The following is a 15,642-nucleotide window of genomic DNA, read 5'->3' on the forward strand; positions in this document are numbered from 1 at the left end:
TAGCATCTAGAAATTTGCCACTTACTTTGTTAGGAATATAACCTAGTATATAAAATTGTATTTCTTTTTGTGACACAAACCTACCTTTAAACTCCTCTTCATCATTCTTTACCATCCATAAAGCCCTAGTATCACAGTGTACCTTATTTATGCAATTCTACTCAATTATTTTTTATCACTACATCTAGATCTTTGGCCAAAACAAAGACAGTGCAAAGATGCACTAGTATGGCTTGCTTGTAGGAGAAACATTGAAACTTATTTCTACTGCTTAATTAATTGGAAATGGCATTTGAGAAACAAAGTTTAAAATTTAACGAATCCAACCAAAAATATGCAGAGTCAGCTTAAAAAGGTAAAATGAATTCCAGGCAAGATTAGATAGCAAATGGATTATACATATTCATATGTCCATAGAGAGAAGGTGTAGACAGAAAGGGGCTTCTCATCTCTTAAATAAAGGACATAGAATCATGAAAGCAAACCTTAGCAATGTCCATTCAAACAGGGCAAGATTTTAAGCAAAGGAAAAAATAGAATTTAATTTCAATGAAAGTTACATTAAAAAAAAAATGCCATGGGCAGCCCAAAGCCGTAACAAGTAAGACCATCCTGGTGTCAGATTTAACCGTACTATAAAGATAGATATATCAGAAAATATTGTTCATTCATCCATCCATTCATTTACTTAACAATATTCTACTGATGCCAACAAAATGTTGATATGAAGGGCAAGAGTTTGATCATATTGTAAGGAACAAACAGAACCCACATTTGCTAAGCTTTCACTCTAGTAGGAGTGATAAGCAATAATTGAGCTTTCATAGCTAGAATATAATTATAGATGGTGATAAGCTCTACATAGGAAATATTTAGGAGGTGGCAAAAATGTTAAGAAATCAGCATAAGGAAGCTTGGTAATATACCCCCAAAACACAGTATTCTAAAGCAAGAATGGGATATGTGAGCACTGGCATTCTGTCTCCAGAACCCACCTTCTAGATATATATATAAATTGCATATGTGTCAGCAAGGCACACATACAGAGAATGGAATTTTAATATGTTTTTATTAATAGATGCATCTTTTATTTTCAAATTAATTCTTACTATCAGGCAGCTCTTACAGAGTTGCCTCATCTCTGGTCCTTTACCTGCACCATGCATTTAAATTTCCTTTATCACAAACAGATCTTGAAAGCCAGGGTCAGATTCTCCTGTGACAATCATGCCGTTTCAAGCCCTAGCCTTGACACTATGATACAGAAAATCCATATTGAAGGGATCAGATTCATGGTGATTTTAGCACCCCGTACTGATATCAACATTATAAAGGGAGGGGTGTTCGGGGTGGGGCATAGTGTATGGAAAATGAGTAGAACTGTATATTCCAAAAACTGCACCAAAAAAAACCATTGGTTTTCATTCCACATGTGGAATTTTGATACTAAAATAATTCTTTGAAAAATTCAAAAAGAATGCAGCCCATAAGTTTCTAAAACAGGGACACCCTTGCTAGATTCACTAGAGTCTGATGTATGACAAGCTTCACTTCAAATACGCTTTAAAAACATGATGTAACTCTGACAAGTCGGACTTTGTAACTTGGCAGAGGCAAAGTTTTTGCAATGTATTTCTGTGTGTATTGGGTGTAAACTGTTATTGTACTGGAAAACTTCTTGAAAGGGATTTTTATAAGTCTCATCTTGTCTTTCTCAAGTGGCTGTTAAAAATAGAGTTTATTAGCAACTATTTTTCCTTGTGTTAGAGAAGGATTAGCTTAATCCTGGTGAAATATCTTAACACTTCACTGTATTCAACTTCATACAACTAAATTTTTATTAAACACAATACTAAAATAACTACAGATATCCTAAATGATCTGAAAGTTACACATTTGTCAGGCTTGTTTTTACAGACTTAAGAAATTTAAACACTGTTCTCCAAATGAGGTATTTTTTGCTTTCCTGCCTATATTTAAATTATCTAAATTCTGGGTTACTGTTTATATCTTTTTTTTTCCCTGTAAAATGTTAAAAGATTCCTCTAGGTATTTGCACAGCATGGTAGAATTAGTAAAGGAGACATTCCAGTTTTCATTATGGTATGCAATTTATAGAATGTTTGAGATTCTTTTTTAAAATAACCTTATTCAGATTTGGAACATTATGTGTACGATGGCTGTTCTCCTCTCCAATGGTAAAAACTCCAGTTATGACTTCTGGTCCATCACCCCATATCCTGAGCCAATCTAAAGGCAAGTGAAACGGGCAAATGTGTTCTAATACACCCCAACCCTGTAGGCTTCTTCTTTTCTCTTCTGTGTGGTTTCATTTGCCTTCTCATTTCAAAATATCCACTGCCCTTCCAGGAACAAAACCTGATATCCAGAAACCATCTGCCTTTCTTGCTAATAGAACAATGTAAATTTATTGTTGTTCAGTCACTCAGTCATGTCTGACCCTCTCTCACCCCATGGATGGCAGCACACCAGGCTTCCTTGTCCTTCACTATCTCCCAGAGTTTACTCAAACTCATGTCCTTTGAGTCTGTGATGCCATCCAATCATCTCATCCTCTGTCGTCCCCTTCTCCTCCTGCCTTAAGTCTTGCCCAGCATCAGGGTCTTTTCAAACGAGTCCGTTCTTTGCATCAGGTGGCCAAAGTATTGGAGTTCCAGCTTCAGCATCAGTCCTTCCAATGAAGAGGCTGGATACCACTTATTGGTACAATACTTAAAGAAAACTTCACTTTGCACTTTACTGCTGCTACTGCTGCTAAGTCGCTTCAGTCGTGTCCAACTCTGTGCGACCCCATAGACGGCAGCCCATCAGAAAGCTTGACAAATACCTTTTACTGATTATGAGAAACACAGCATTAAAAATAAAAACCTTCTTTCTTGTTTGTCCCTACGGCTTCGTCTGCACAGGCACGACTGAAGAGGGCAAACGCTTGCTTATTCTGATTTCTCTTCTGGAGTTTTAAACGGCTCCCACAGTGGGGACTGACATTTCCAGGTCACAGTCTAAAGGCACGGCCAGGGCTTTTGGTTGTGGCTAATTCTACACTGCACGTGTGCTACCTTTTCTCAGAGCTTAATTTTGTTTTAGAAATGAACTGCAATCAAGCCACCTCACAAGCAGGGACTTAAATCCTTCCCCGCCAGCCCTCCTCGGGGGATGTGGTTACCTCTCTGAATTCTCTAAATGAAACCTCGACTTGATGCCAGTGAGTTTTAAAGGAATACAAGCCCTTAAAAAGTTTGTCCTCCCCCTCTTCAATCTCTTAAAAACGTGATTGACAGCAAAGGTCTCAGAACATTTCCAAATCAGCCTGTATCTGACTTGGGGCCCCACCCCTGCATAAATTCTGGCAGGGCCACGACCAGGCCAAGTGTCAGGGAAATTCCATGGGGGCACATAATTTAAGAGGTGCCCAAAATAGTGAGTATCAAGATTAGAAGTATTTTAATGCATGTATTTAAAAATTAACACAAAAAAATCCATGAGGAACAAATAATCAAATTTTGGGATAAAGACACATAGTTTGGAAAGCAAATATTATGGGAAGAGAACAGTCATCTATCATCAGCTCTGGGCTCAAGGTCAAAGAGGTCACGGCATTCCTAGTGGTGGGATTATAGAAGGTGACAAACCACTAGTAGAGAGACAAGGCAGCACAGAACTTTCTAGTCTTTTTATTTTTATTTTTTGGTAGATCTTGTATTACTGTTTGTTTCTACTTGGTTCAGAATGTGAGAGGATATTTTGATGAATGTAAGGGCTGCTCCTTTTTCCTTTCTCCCCGTTCCGGTAATGCCCGGCCATCTCTGAATCCTTTGCTCTTGGCCTCCTTGGTCGGGAGGTACTGGTGTGTACACAGCCCACTCCCACCTTCAGCTTCTCAAGGTTCCGGACTGCCTAGACCCTCCTTCCCATCTAATCTCCAGTTCCTTGCAATCAAGGTGCAGAGGATTCTAGGCTTGGATGCAAAAACCCTTGGCAAGGGGACTCAAAAGAACCTAAAAATTGGGATCAGAGATATTCACAGCTGAAGCCATGTCAGAATTGGTAATTTTAGAGAAACTCAGGGTTCCTGAATTTCCATTTCTATTTCAGCACCTCACATGCTACTCTGCCTAAGCCACACAAAAGAGCTGCCTTCCCTTTATCACCCTGCTTCTCTGGGAGACTGCATTCTTAGTCCTACACCCACTGACTTACACATGAACTTGAAGGGCACAACTCTGTCCCTTGAAATGTTCATAGTAAACGGAGCCCTTGTTTCACACTTTCAGTTGGGTTTCGATGGATAAAAGTGAACTGTTTTGTCTTAATGCATGTCACCAGAAGTTGGTTCAATAGTTGCTTAACCAGAACAACTCCCTACTAAGAAAAACTATTTGATGCCAGCACAATCTAGAAAAATGCAGATAAACATCTGGTTGACTAAATACAAAATTTTTAAAAATACTTTGATTCTTGTATGTGGATCAACTGTTTGGATATTTCCATAAGCCACAGTTTCTTTTAACAGAATGTGTAAGTGTATGCTGTTTAAGATTGCTGTGGAGTGGTTGTATCTGAATGTTTTTCCCAGCATGTTTGTATTTTCAACTCATAAAATTCTCCCAGTTCATTCTCTTTTGTAATGTTCTGTTGTCAGTTCTCATAAGTAAACTTTAAAAAAAAAAATTTCTGAAAGAAAGGGGTCTTTCTTGCTCACCCAGGGTTCTCAAGAATACTTCCCACTTCACATAGTGCCTATTGATCAAAATAAAGGAGGATATTTCTCCTTTCTACTACTCTGCGAAGCCCCTGATAAGTTCATAGTAAGTGGAGCCCCTGTTTCACACTTCCAGTTGGATAAAAGTGAACTATTTTGTCTTTATGCACGTCACCAGAGATTGGTTCAATAGTTGCTTAAACAGGACAACTCCCTTTCCCTGAGCATAGCCTTTCGTCCACCAGGAGGCTTTAAACTACTGGAGATTCAGAGTAATTGACCTGAGTCTATACATCACGTCTAAATAGACACGGGATAAATTGCATAGCATTTGGTAAAACAAGTTCCTCGCTGTTCCTCTTTCAACCCATAATGACTGTAATTCAATTAGGCTTATTGCCTGTGATTTAATATGATCCTACTGTAAAACTGTTCCTTTTGCAAAACCAAGTTTAGAGTTAAAGAGCCTGCTTTTCTTCAATACAAGAGAACATGCATTCTCTTGTATTGAAACGGGATTTCATTATATTTAAAAAAAGAAAAACTTTTTCCATTGTTTACTGTATCACTGAGGTCAGATAAAGGAGCCAGAGTCAAAATTAGTCTTTGCTGTGGGATGCGAGAAGTGAGGAGAGAGAAACCCCAACGGAAATCAGTGGTGGATTGATTTGTATTTTCATAGCGCAGAAATCACAAGGACATTAGCAATGTTGGAAGAAAAAGCATGAGGAAGGGGAGTGTCCATATCTTCATTATTATTATTATTATTCTTAAAATACACTACATATAATCTTCAGATATTTTGGTACCAAGCATTGAAATAGCTTATGAATCATAAATATTTTCAATCAATCTCAAAAATTTTCACTGTTTAAACAAACAAACAAACTTCCCAGGCTAAGTATCCCAGAGAAAATTATGAATAATTTCCCTTATCTAGCCATGAAAAATGCCTAGATATAGAGATGAGTTTTAGATTTAAAGTATTTTTTACAGGTTCAAGGGATTTTTAGGCAGCTTTAAAAATACCAAATCTGAGTAGACATGATTCAGAGGATGGGCTTAAGTTGCTAATATCATCTCTGGGACGAGTTGCTGCTATTCTCTGTCTTTTGTATCGAAGAAGATTTTTGTGAGGCGTAAACGAGTTTGCAAATATAAAGTAGTCAGAAGGGTCCCTGGTACATTGCAAGTACCAAACACAAAATAGCTACTTCAATCTCATCATGACTATTATTATTGTATGGAATAACACTGAACATTTGTTCATCCTACAAACTGCATTTCAATTCATACCTCCATAGAACTCGTGAAGATGTTGGATACTTTTCAATGAATTTAGTAACCACCTTACACAATTTAACACATGACTCGACAGCAAAACTCTGATTATGAATATGCTGTACGTATAAATAGACTGCTGCTTCTTCCACCAGCCAAATGTCCAGATGTCGAAGCTCTTAGGAGGCTTCTTGCACTTACCTAAAAATGTGTGTGTTTGGTCGTTCAATTGTGTTTGATTCTTTGTGATCCCATGAACCGTAGCCTGCCAGGCTCCTCTGTTCATGGGATTCTCCAGGTATAAATATACAGGAGTGGGTTGCCATGCCCTCCTCTAGGGGATCTTTCCAACCCAGGGATTGAACTCAGGTCTCCTGCATTGCAGGCAGATTCTTAACTATCTGAGCCACCAGGGAAGCCCTCCCTAAATTAAATGTACACTCTTTTGGACACACATACACACAAAGGCACACACATATGTGTGGCCCTGGCTAATTTACATAATCAAGACAAATAAGGATGATGATTTGTCCAGTGCCTGACCTCCACTAGAAGCTTCAGTTTAATTCAGTCACTCAGTTGTGTCTGACTCTGTGCAACCCCATGGACTCCCTGTCCATCACCAACTCCCGGAGTTCACTCAAACTATGTCCATCGAATTGGTGATGCCATCCAATCATCTCATCCTCTGTTGTCCCCTTTTCCTCCAGCCTTCAACCTTTCCCAGCATCAGGGTCTTTTCCAGTGAGTCCGCTCTTCGCATCAGGTGGCCAGAGTATTGGAGTTTCAGCTTCAGCACCAGTCCTTCCAGTGAACATTCAGGACTCTTCCCTTCATCTCACTGAGGAATCTAGACATTCAGACAGAAGACACAAATTTACACAAAATATTTAGACTATTAAAGGATATATGTTCTAAGCAATTGTTTTTCTTCCTAAATTGCTTGGAAAATGTCCAGATGTCACCCACATCATTGTTATTCCTGAGTGATGGAAGTTGAAACTTGTCGTTTTGTTCAGATATCCTAATATGCATATTATTTGGATTTCTCAAAGTTGACTTGGCTCAAGGTCACTTATTCTGAAATCACCATGAAGTCACAGGGAATGGAATATTGCAGTAAATCAGAGAGTCTAGTTTTAACTTTCCCTTGACATTTGCACTTTGTATATGAGCATCTTTTAATTTTATCATCATGGCCCAAATCAGTCAACTTCACATTGTCAAGTTTCTTAGCTGTCAGACATCTTATTAAGGTGATAAATTCAATTAGTTTGTTGAATTTATATACTGTCAATCAATTTGACGTGTTTCTTTTTCTTTCACCACAGTAAATAAACCAACCAATTTTCTTTTCTACCCCCACCCCTCTGCTCCCCACCAATCAATAGAGCCAGGCACAGGTGTCAGCTTTGGAAAGACTTGGGTTTAGCTTATTTATTTACCACACAGTAATTCTGTTCCTTGAACATATCTCCCAGGACCTACAGATTGGTTACTGAATATTAAGTGAGACCCAGAACGTAGAGCCCAGAGCAATGACCAGCACACTGTAGGACCAAGAGACCAAAAAAAAAAAGATGCTTTCATGCTTCAAGGTCACAAGCGTGAAAAAGAAACTAAGTAAGTTATAGGATGGTGTGGGGGGAGGGGATAGTCATTGTGAAGTTCAGGGGCAGAGATCAATGTGGTGATGGGTGTAGGGAGGAAGGTAGGTGCAGAAAATAATGTACAGAAATCCAGAAAATATTTTATGAAAAGATGGTAGAGCACAAATTAAAGAGTTAAGAAAATGTGAAAATCAAGAAGTTTAATATGGGCAAGAAACTGTAAGTGTAAGTGAGTCCTGGATACATCACCGCTTCATAGGGATTACCTGGCCAGGCCCACTTGTGACTCTGCTTAGCTAATGGAATACAATTCTCCCAAGCAGTGTTTTTGATGTTTCCTGCTCCTAATCGCAGAAAAAACAAACAAACATACAAAAAGTATGAGCCTCTATTCACAGATATAAAAGTCTTTCAGCCACCTGAAGCCAAGCTATATCTTGGAAGTATCATATTTTATTCCAAAAATTCACATATAATTTACATTGGCACTCTATAAAATATTTCTGTTCATCTTAAAGATGTTTTAGCCAAAACTTGGAGGAAATTGAAAGTTCTGGGATCGCCTGTACATTTGTCCCTAAATTCCTACACACCCCTTGGCATGCTGCCCTTTACTTCCCAGGGTGTAGGATCCCTATCTTGGAGCCCAAGGTAGAAGAGATACTTTCAATATTGCTGCAAAGTAGATGAGGAAAATACTCAGGGGAGAAGAAGCCTTTATCTCAGGTCATCTGCAAGTTCCTTCAAGGCATGTGATTTTTAAAGGGTAGGCTTCTGTGGTAGCTCAGCTGGTAAAGAATTAGCCTACAAAGCAGGTGACCCCAGTTTGATTCCTGGGTCAGGAAGATCCCATAGAGAAGGGATAGATTACCATTCCAGTATTCTTGGGCTTTCCTGGTGGCTCAGACAGTAAAGAATCTGCCTATAATGCAGGAGACCTAGGTCCGATCCCTGGGTTGGGAAGTTCCCCTGGAGACGGGTATGGCAATCACGCCAGTATTCTTGCCTGGAGAATTCCCATGGACAGAGGAGCCTTTTGGGTTATAGTCCATGGGGTCACAAACAGTCCAAGATGACTGAGCAACTAGCATAGCATAGAGTTCTCAGGCTTCAGGTGGCTCAGTGGTAAAAATCCACCTGCAATACAGGACATGTAGGAGACTCAGGTTTGATCCCTGATTCAGGAAGATCCCCTGGAGAAGGAAATGGCAACCCACTGCAGTATTCTTGCCTGGAGAATCCCATGGATGGAGGAGCCTGGAGGGCTTCAGTTCATGGGGTCGCAAAAAATCAGACAGGACTGAAGTGACTTAGCACACACCCACGTGGAGTTTTCAATCTGTCCTGGACAATTTGGATGTATTCTCAAGTGTCCAAGGATTTTATATACAGTAGTGTGGATAAAATAGGTAACTAATAGGGACCTACCATGTAGTATAGGGAACTCCACCCAGTGCTCTGTCATGACCTATATGCATGTATAGGATATATGTATACATATAGCTGACTCGTTTTGCTGCACAGCAGAAACTATCAGAACATGGTAAATCAACTCTACTCCATTTTTTTTTTGAGTGTCCAAAGATTGGGCAGAAGTTAAGGAAGGGGTTTATCTACTCACACAAAAGCGCTCCAGTGTGTTAACTATTGACAATTATGCACTATAAGCAGCTGCAGTTCAATGCTTTTCTCTTGGCAGAAGGTCTTTATTTGGATCAGTGGCAATGAGGAACTAGCCCTGCCCAACACCCAGAGTGGGTTACGTTGGCACACCTCCTGGCTGTGCTTAGGCTCGCACACTTCCAAGAGAATTATGTTGTTCTTTAGTTAACCAATGAAAAAATGTTCTTTTTATGACAGTTGACAGAATTCCATACCCCCAAATACCAGTCAGAACGTACGCCTAATTATTTTATAAGTTATGCTGTGCTGTCATTGACACCTCCTGGGAGTCAAACTTCTGCATGTCTTCACACCTCCCCTGCCTGGGGCCGAGGGAAACTCACCAGCTGCCACCAGCCTCGTCTTGCTCACCCCTCTTTGCTCCTGTGGGGGGTCCTGTTTATCTTCCCATCACTGGGTGGTCCTGCTCAGTGTGCCGCAGATCAGTAAAATGGGACACCCTGCTTACCTCCCACGGTACTGAGAGTAGTTCTTGAAATGCCCTCTTCCTGGAAAGGTGTTCATCTTCCGTGGGCTTTTTCTTCTGCGATCCATCTGCCTAAATAACAGTGAATGTTATTTTTCTAACAACTGCAATTATTTTCTTATTTTCAATATGAAACATGACAAGTACTTTTGTGCACCAGGAATATGAGCTTCTGCTCAAGCCCCTGGATATAGAGATCATCTCTGAAAATTCTTAGAGCAGAGTATCACCTCCAGGACTGTCTGATGAGCCCACGACAAGCCCCACTCCCTGCATCCCCACTCACACAGACACATACAGTCATGACACTGTCATCTTCCCTATTCTGTTCTGATGCTTCAGATTCCCACCTCAGGGCACATGTATATTATTCACAAATAGAGGATGTAAAATACAGATGCTCTTCGAAGAGGCAGCAATGGCCCTAAAACCAGACTAGAGACTAAACGACCTAACAGATCCTTCCTCTGACCACACGCACTACAGCACTCTAGGCTCTCCTGTCCTTCACTATCTCACAGTTTGCTCAGATTCATGTCCATTGAGTCAGTAATGCTATCAAACCATCTCATCCTCTGTCGCCCCCTTCTCTTTTTGCCTTCAATCTTTCCCAGCATGAAGGTCTTTTCCAATGAGTCAGCTCTTCACATCAGGTGCCAAAGTATCACAGTTTCAGCTTCATCATCAGTCCTTCCAATGAATATTCAGGGTTGATTTCCTCTAGAATTGACAGGTTTGATTTCCTTGCAGTCCAAGGGACTCTCAAGAGTCTTTTCCAGCATCGCAGTTCAAAAGCATCAATTCTTTGGTGCTCAGCCTTCTTTCTAGTCCAATTTGGGTACAATCTCAAAAAGGACAAAATGATCTCAGTTCCTTTCCTAGGCAAACACTGAATACTTAAACTATTAGCAACATTCTAACCAATAAAATCTGTTACTATTTCTCTGATTAAGATCAAGAATTAGGGTATTTTTGGCAACCCACTCCAGTACTCTTGCCTGGAAAATCCCATGGACAGAGGAGCCTGGTAGGCTGCAGTCCATGGGGTCGTGAGCAGCAGCAGCAGTTCAAACAAAATTCAGATTAGTACCATTACCTCAAACTCTATTCTTGGTTACCATTGTTTAAATAATTAATGTACTATGAAATATACAACTTTAAAACTATTTTACATGTCTACTGTAAAGATATTTTCTGCATACTATTTCTTAAAGCAGATCACTTCATAAGATATGCATATTCATGGAACGCTGGGTAATACTTCATTTCACATTGACATTGAATTTTACTTTCAGACATATTCTTTTAATTGCTATGGATAAGTATTCCTTTTTATGTATAAATGCTGCTGATGCTTCAGAACCAAGTGAAAATAAGCAAACTATATAGGTTATTTTATAAAGTTACATAAACTTGAACCTTAATAACTATTATACTGCAAAATTCTTCAAAAGAATTTTTTTTTTTAATCTCAGATCCTTTTAAGAACTGTTTTATAAGATGGGCAGATCCAGACTTGAGCAGAGCATGACAGTACAAAGGTTTGTGCTTCTCTTTAAATGTTGACACTTCATCAGAAGCTCTCTACTTTCAGCAGCTGGAGGTATAGGAAAGTGAAGGGGAAACAGGAGGCAATTCATGAAACAATTCGAAATTCCACACAAATCATTTTCCGTTGAATCTTTCTTTTAAAAGCCAAAAAATAATATCCCTGACTAAACTATATGGACAATGCTGATAATTATTTTTTTTCTTTTCTCTTTTAAAATTTTTTAAATAGAAGAATAACTGCTTTACAGTGTTGTGTTAGTTTCTGCTGTATGATGTGAATCAGCTACGTGTATATACATATTCCCTCCTTCTTGAGCGTCCCTCCAGCTCCCTGCATCCCACCCCTCTAGGTCATTGCAGAGTGCCTGGCTGAGCTCCCTCTGTTACACAGCAGTCTCCCACTAGCTATCTACTCTACACATGGTAATGGATACATGTCAATGCTACTCTCTCAGTTCGTCCCATCCTCTCATCCCTGCATTGTGTCAACAAAGCCATTCTCTGGGACAATTCTTCATTCTCTTGCGACAATTCTTAATCCTATTTTTAACATAAACAGACACAAGTTATTGCATGACAAGAGTCTTCCAGCCAGAAGACTTCCAACCAATTGCTTCCTTTTAACGTTTTATTTTAAGGATAAACTTTGGAGTTTTTGAGACACTTAAATATTGGAAAATCCTATCAACATACTCAAGCAACTGCCCTTGCATTCATATAAAATAACTAACTGAAGAAGTGTCTTCTAAGTGGATATATTTCCTGTAACAGCTAGTAAAACAGGCAAGAAAGAAATATAAAAATTTGATTCTCAAATGCAAGTTTTTTTCCTGTGGCTTTCAAGACACTCTGCTATACCAGATTAGTTTAGAAACTACACTGCTGCTGCTGCTAAGTCACTTCAGTGGTGTCCGACTCTGTGCGACCCAGAGACGGCAGCCCACCAGGCTCCCCTGTCCCTGGGATTCTCCAGGCAAGAACACTGGAGTGGGTTGCCATACACTAGTAGTTTCTAAAACAAGTTTTATCTCCTACAAATACAATATCTTTAACATTTATAATAAATTATCCTTCTTAAACAACCATTCCCTATTCAAACTGCACAGTCACCACTGAATTTAGACATCATATCACTTTCCTCCATAAATGCTTGCCTTTGACCACCTAAAAAATAGAAATACAGTGCAGGCCATTTAGGTAAGTTTAAATTTCTAGTAGCCACATTTTTCTAAAGTTAAAAAAACAAAACATTAAATTTCTATAAAAGCTTTATTGAGATACAATTTGCAAATCATATTACTAAAACTCCCCCTTGTATAGTGCACAATTCAATCACTTTTAGCACATATACAAAGGTTCACAGCCATCACTGGTATCTTTTTTTTTTACTTATTTACTTTTGACTCTGCTGAGTCTCCGTTGCTCCACGTGGCCTTCCTCTAGTCGCAGTGAGTGGGGCCGTTCTTCGTTGTGGTGCATGGTCTTCTCGTTCCAGTGGCTTCTCGTTGCCGGGCATGGGCTTTAGAGTGTGCAGGCTCAGTGGTTGTAGCTCATGGGCTTGGTTGCCCCGTGGCACGTGGAATCTTTCTGGACCAGGGATCAAACCCATGTGCCCTGTGTTGTCAGGTGGACTCTTAACCACTGGATCTCCAGGGAAGTCCCTAACCACCACTATCAAATTATAAAACCACTATTGAATTATAAAACATTTTCATCACCCAAAAGAAACCTTATATTCATTACTAGTCACTGTCCAGTTCCTCCTCCTTCCAAACTCTGGAAACAACTAAAATCTACTTTCTATCTCGATGGATTTGTCTATTCCAGGATATTTCATATAACTAGAATCCAGTTCATTTATTTATTTATTGCTTGTGTTTTGGGTGTCACACCTAAGAAACCACTGGGTAAAATTAATTTTAATAACTATTTTGTTTAGTTCAGTTTAATCAAAACATTATCATTCAGTATAAAATAAACAAATGCAAAATAAATAAATTTTAACTTAATATAAAATTGATACATTATATAAATATTAATAGGATACTTTTCTTTCTTTCTTTTTGGTTCAAAGCCTTTAAAATCTGCTGTGTGTTTTATACACACTTACAGCACAACTCTATTTGAAAATAATAGAAGCCAGTGTTATGTGGAGGCAGAAAAATTAATGAAAATGCCATCAACAGTTACTCAGAGAAAAATTAATGAAAACGCCATCAACAGTTAATTCAGAAGATAACTCAAAACTTGCATATTTGGCTAAGGAGATTTCAGAAAAGAATGTCAACAGTGCCAATTATCTTCTTCCAGCTCTGTATAAGGTACTTCTTATATACTTCTTTTAACCATATGTCAGAGAGAAATAGAAACTGTTTGGTTCTTAAGCAAAATTTAATGAAATATAGAGGGCCCAGGGGAGTGTCTCCAGTCAGCAAAAGATCCTCATAGTGGAAAATATTTTTAAGGAAAAAAGCAATGACAAGACTGCCAATAGAACTTGGCCTCAGAGTCAAGTTAATTCAAGAATTCCTTCAGGGTCAAGGAAGTTTTTTGGGAAAGACCTCAGAATGACAGAAGTCAGTGACTCACACTTTTTGCTGTCTGAACAAAAGGGCTTCTAAGAATTTTGAAGGGCATTTCTTCACTCCACCCTACTCACAGTCCAAAGTAGAGAAAGACTTGTCTGGAAGAGGTCTATGAGAATGACTTTTCTTTAATGTATTTGACTATTATCTGCCACATAGGAAATCCACAGTAATTTAAAGGAGATTTTAGCTGATGAATTACATAATTCTAAGGTTCAATTAGAAAAAGAATATAAGAGAATTAAAATTTTCATGTGAACATTTTAACTTACCGCACTATCATAAAAGATAAAATCACATAGCCAAATGTGGAAGCATATTACAAATATATTTTTCTTATGCTTAATTTAGTAAAGTGTCTTCTGGCTCCTTTAAGAAATTAAATTTACTGTGAGCAGTCTATGCATTTTTAACAACTCTATACGCATATCTATATGTATGTATATGTATGTGTGTGTGTACATGTATGTATGTGATAGCCAAACTGGCCTGACTTTTGTCATCATGAAGCTGCCCGTGCTTTGCATGATGGCAAGGAAAGTACTGACCTAGTATTTTAACTTACTTAATTTATCCAAAGATTTAATTATCCAAAGATTTAATTTATCCAAAACAGCTGCTTTAGTGATCCCATACTAACAAGTTAACTTCATTGTCCTTTTTTTCTCTCTGACTGCCATAACTTGCTCCATGAGAGACAAAGTATCATTTAGAAGAGTACATATTTATACCAAGTAAACAGAAAGTAAGAAGTTGATATAAAGGTCAGTCATTATGAACATTATCTGTTGAGCCATTTGAGGTTTATACTTGACATTGTCAAAACATATCTGGAATGTTATGCCAGAACATGATCCTTTATCTGTCATCTATTTCACATAGGCCCACTGATTTAAAATAATATTTTCAGCTTTACTAAAGCATAAATAAACCAAAAATTTCAATGACTGTGTCTAATTTTTTTAATGACATTTTTGTTTTATTTGACAGTTCTCTTAATCTCAGCACTGCAGCTACAGGAAGTGTTCAAAATTTCCAAGATACAGATATACTCTTTCCCTTTGCTTGCTTACATGCTCACACCCACATAAAATGACATTATAAAGTTATTTCCTTTCAATTATCATTATCCGTAAATACACATATTACATGGATGTGTTAGATTTTCTATTGGATTCAGTAACTGGAGTTTCATTTTTAGTGACATCTTTAGGCATCCTTCCAAAAATATCAGCAGTGTTCGACCTCTACAGATGTACGGCTGTGCATTGTGATTGGGGACAATGCATGTATAAGTGTCAAGTGCACACAATTGTTTAAAGAGAAAAGTGTTCAAGGGAATGAGGAAGAGATATTTTCTACTGAATGGTCATTACCCTTCATTGATTTTTTTAAGCTATGCCACACCACATTGGAACTAAATCAGCCCCAACTTTGGAAGTTCATCTTCAACCCTCATCTCCGTAGGGCACATTAAACTGCCCAAATTTATTAAATTCCTTTCTATACAAGGCCACTGCTGTTCCCTTATTAGAATCTCTTTCTTGTCAGAAACATTCAGTCATCTGATTGGAACACCCTCTTCTTCTAAATCAACTAAAACTTCTCAGCTTAGGTTTCAATCTCACTCCTGGACAAGCCTCCACTAGCCCCTGGTTTCCTCCTCTTCTAGGAACACATGATTTTTTTCTTTCCGAAGCATGTGGCTGCCATTACCGCTTGCCCTGCAGGGGAGGATAATTT

This window comes from Bos mutus, chromosome 13, assembly GCF_027580195.1.
Source record: "Bos mutus isolate GX-2022 chromosome 13, NWIPB_WYAK_1.1, whole genome shotgun sequence".
Lineage (NCBI taxonomy): Eukaryota > Metazoa > Chordata > Mammalia > Artiodactyla > Bovidae > Bos > Bos mutus.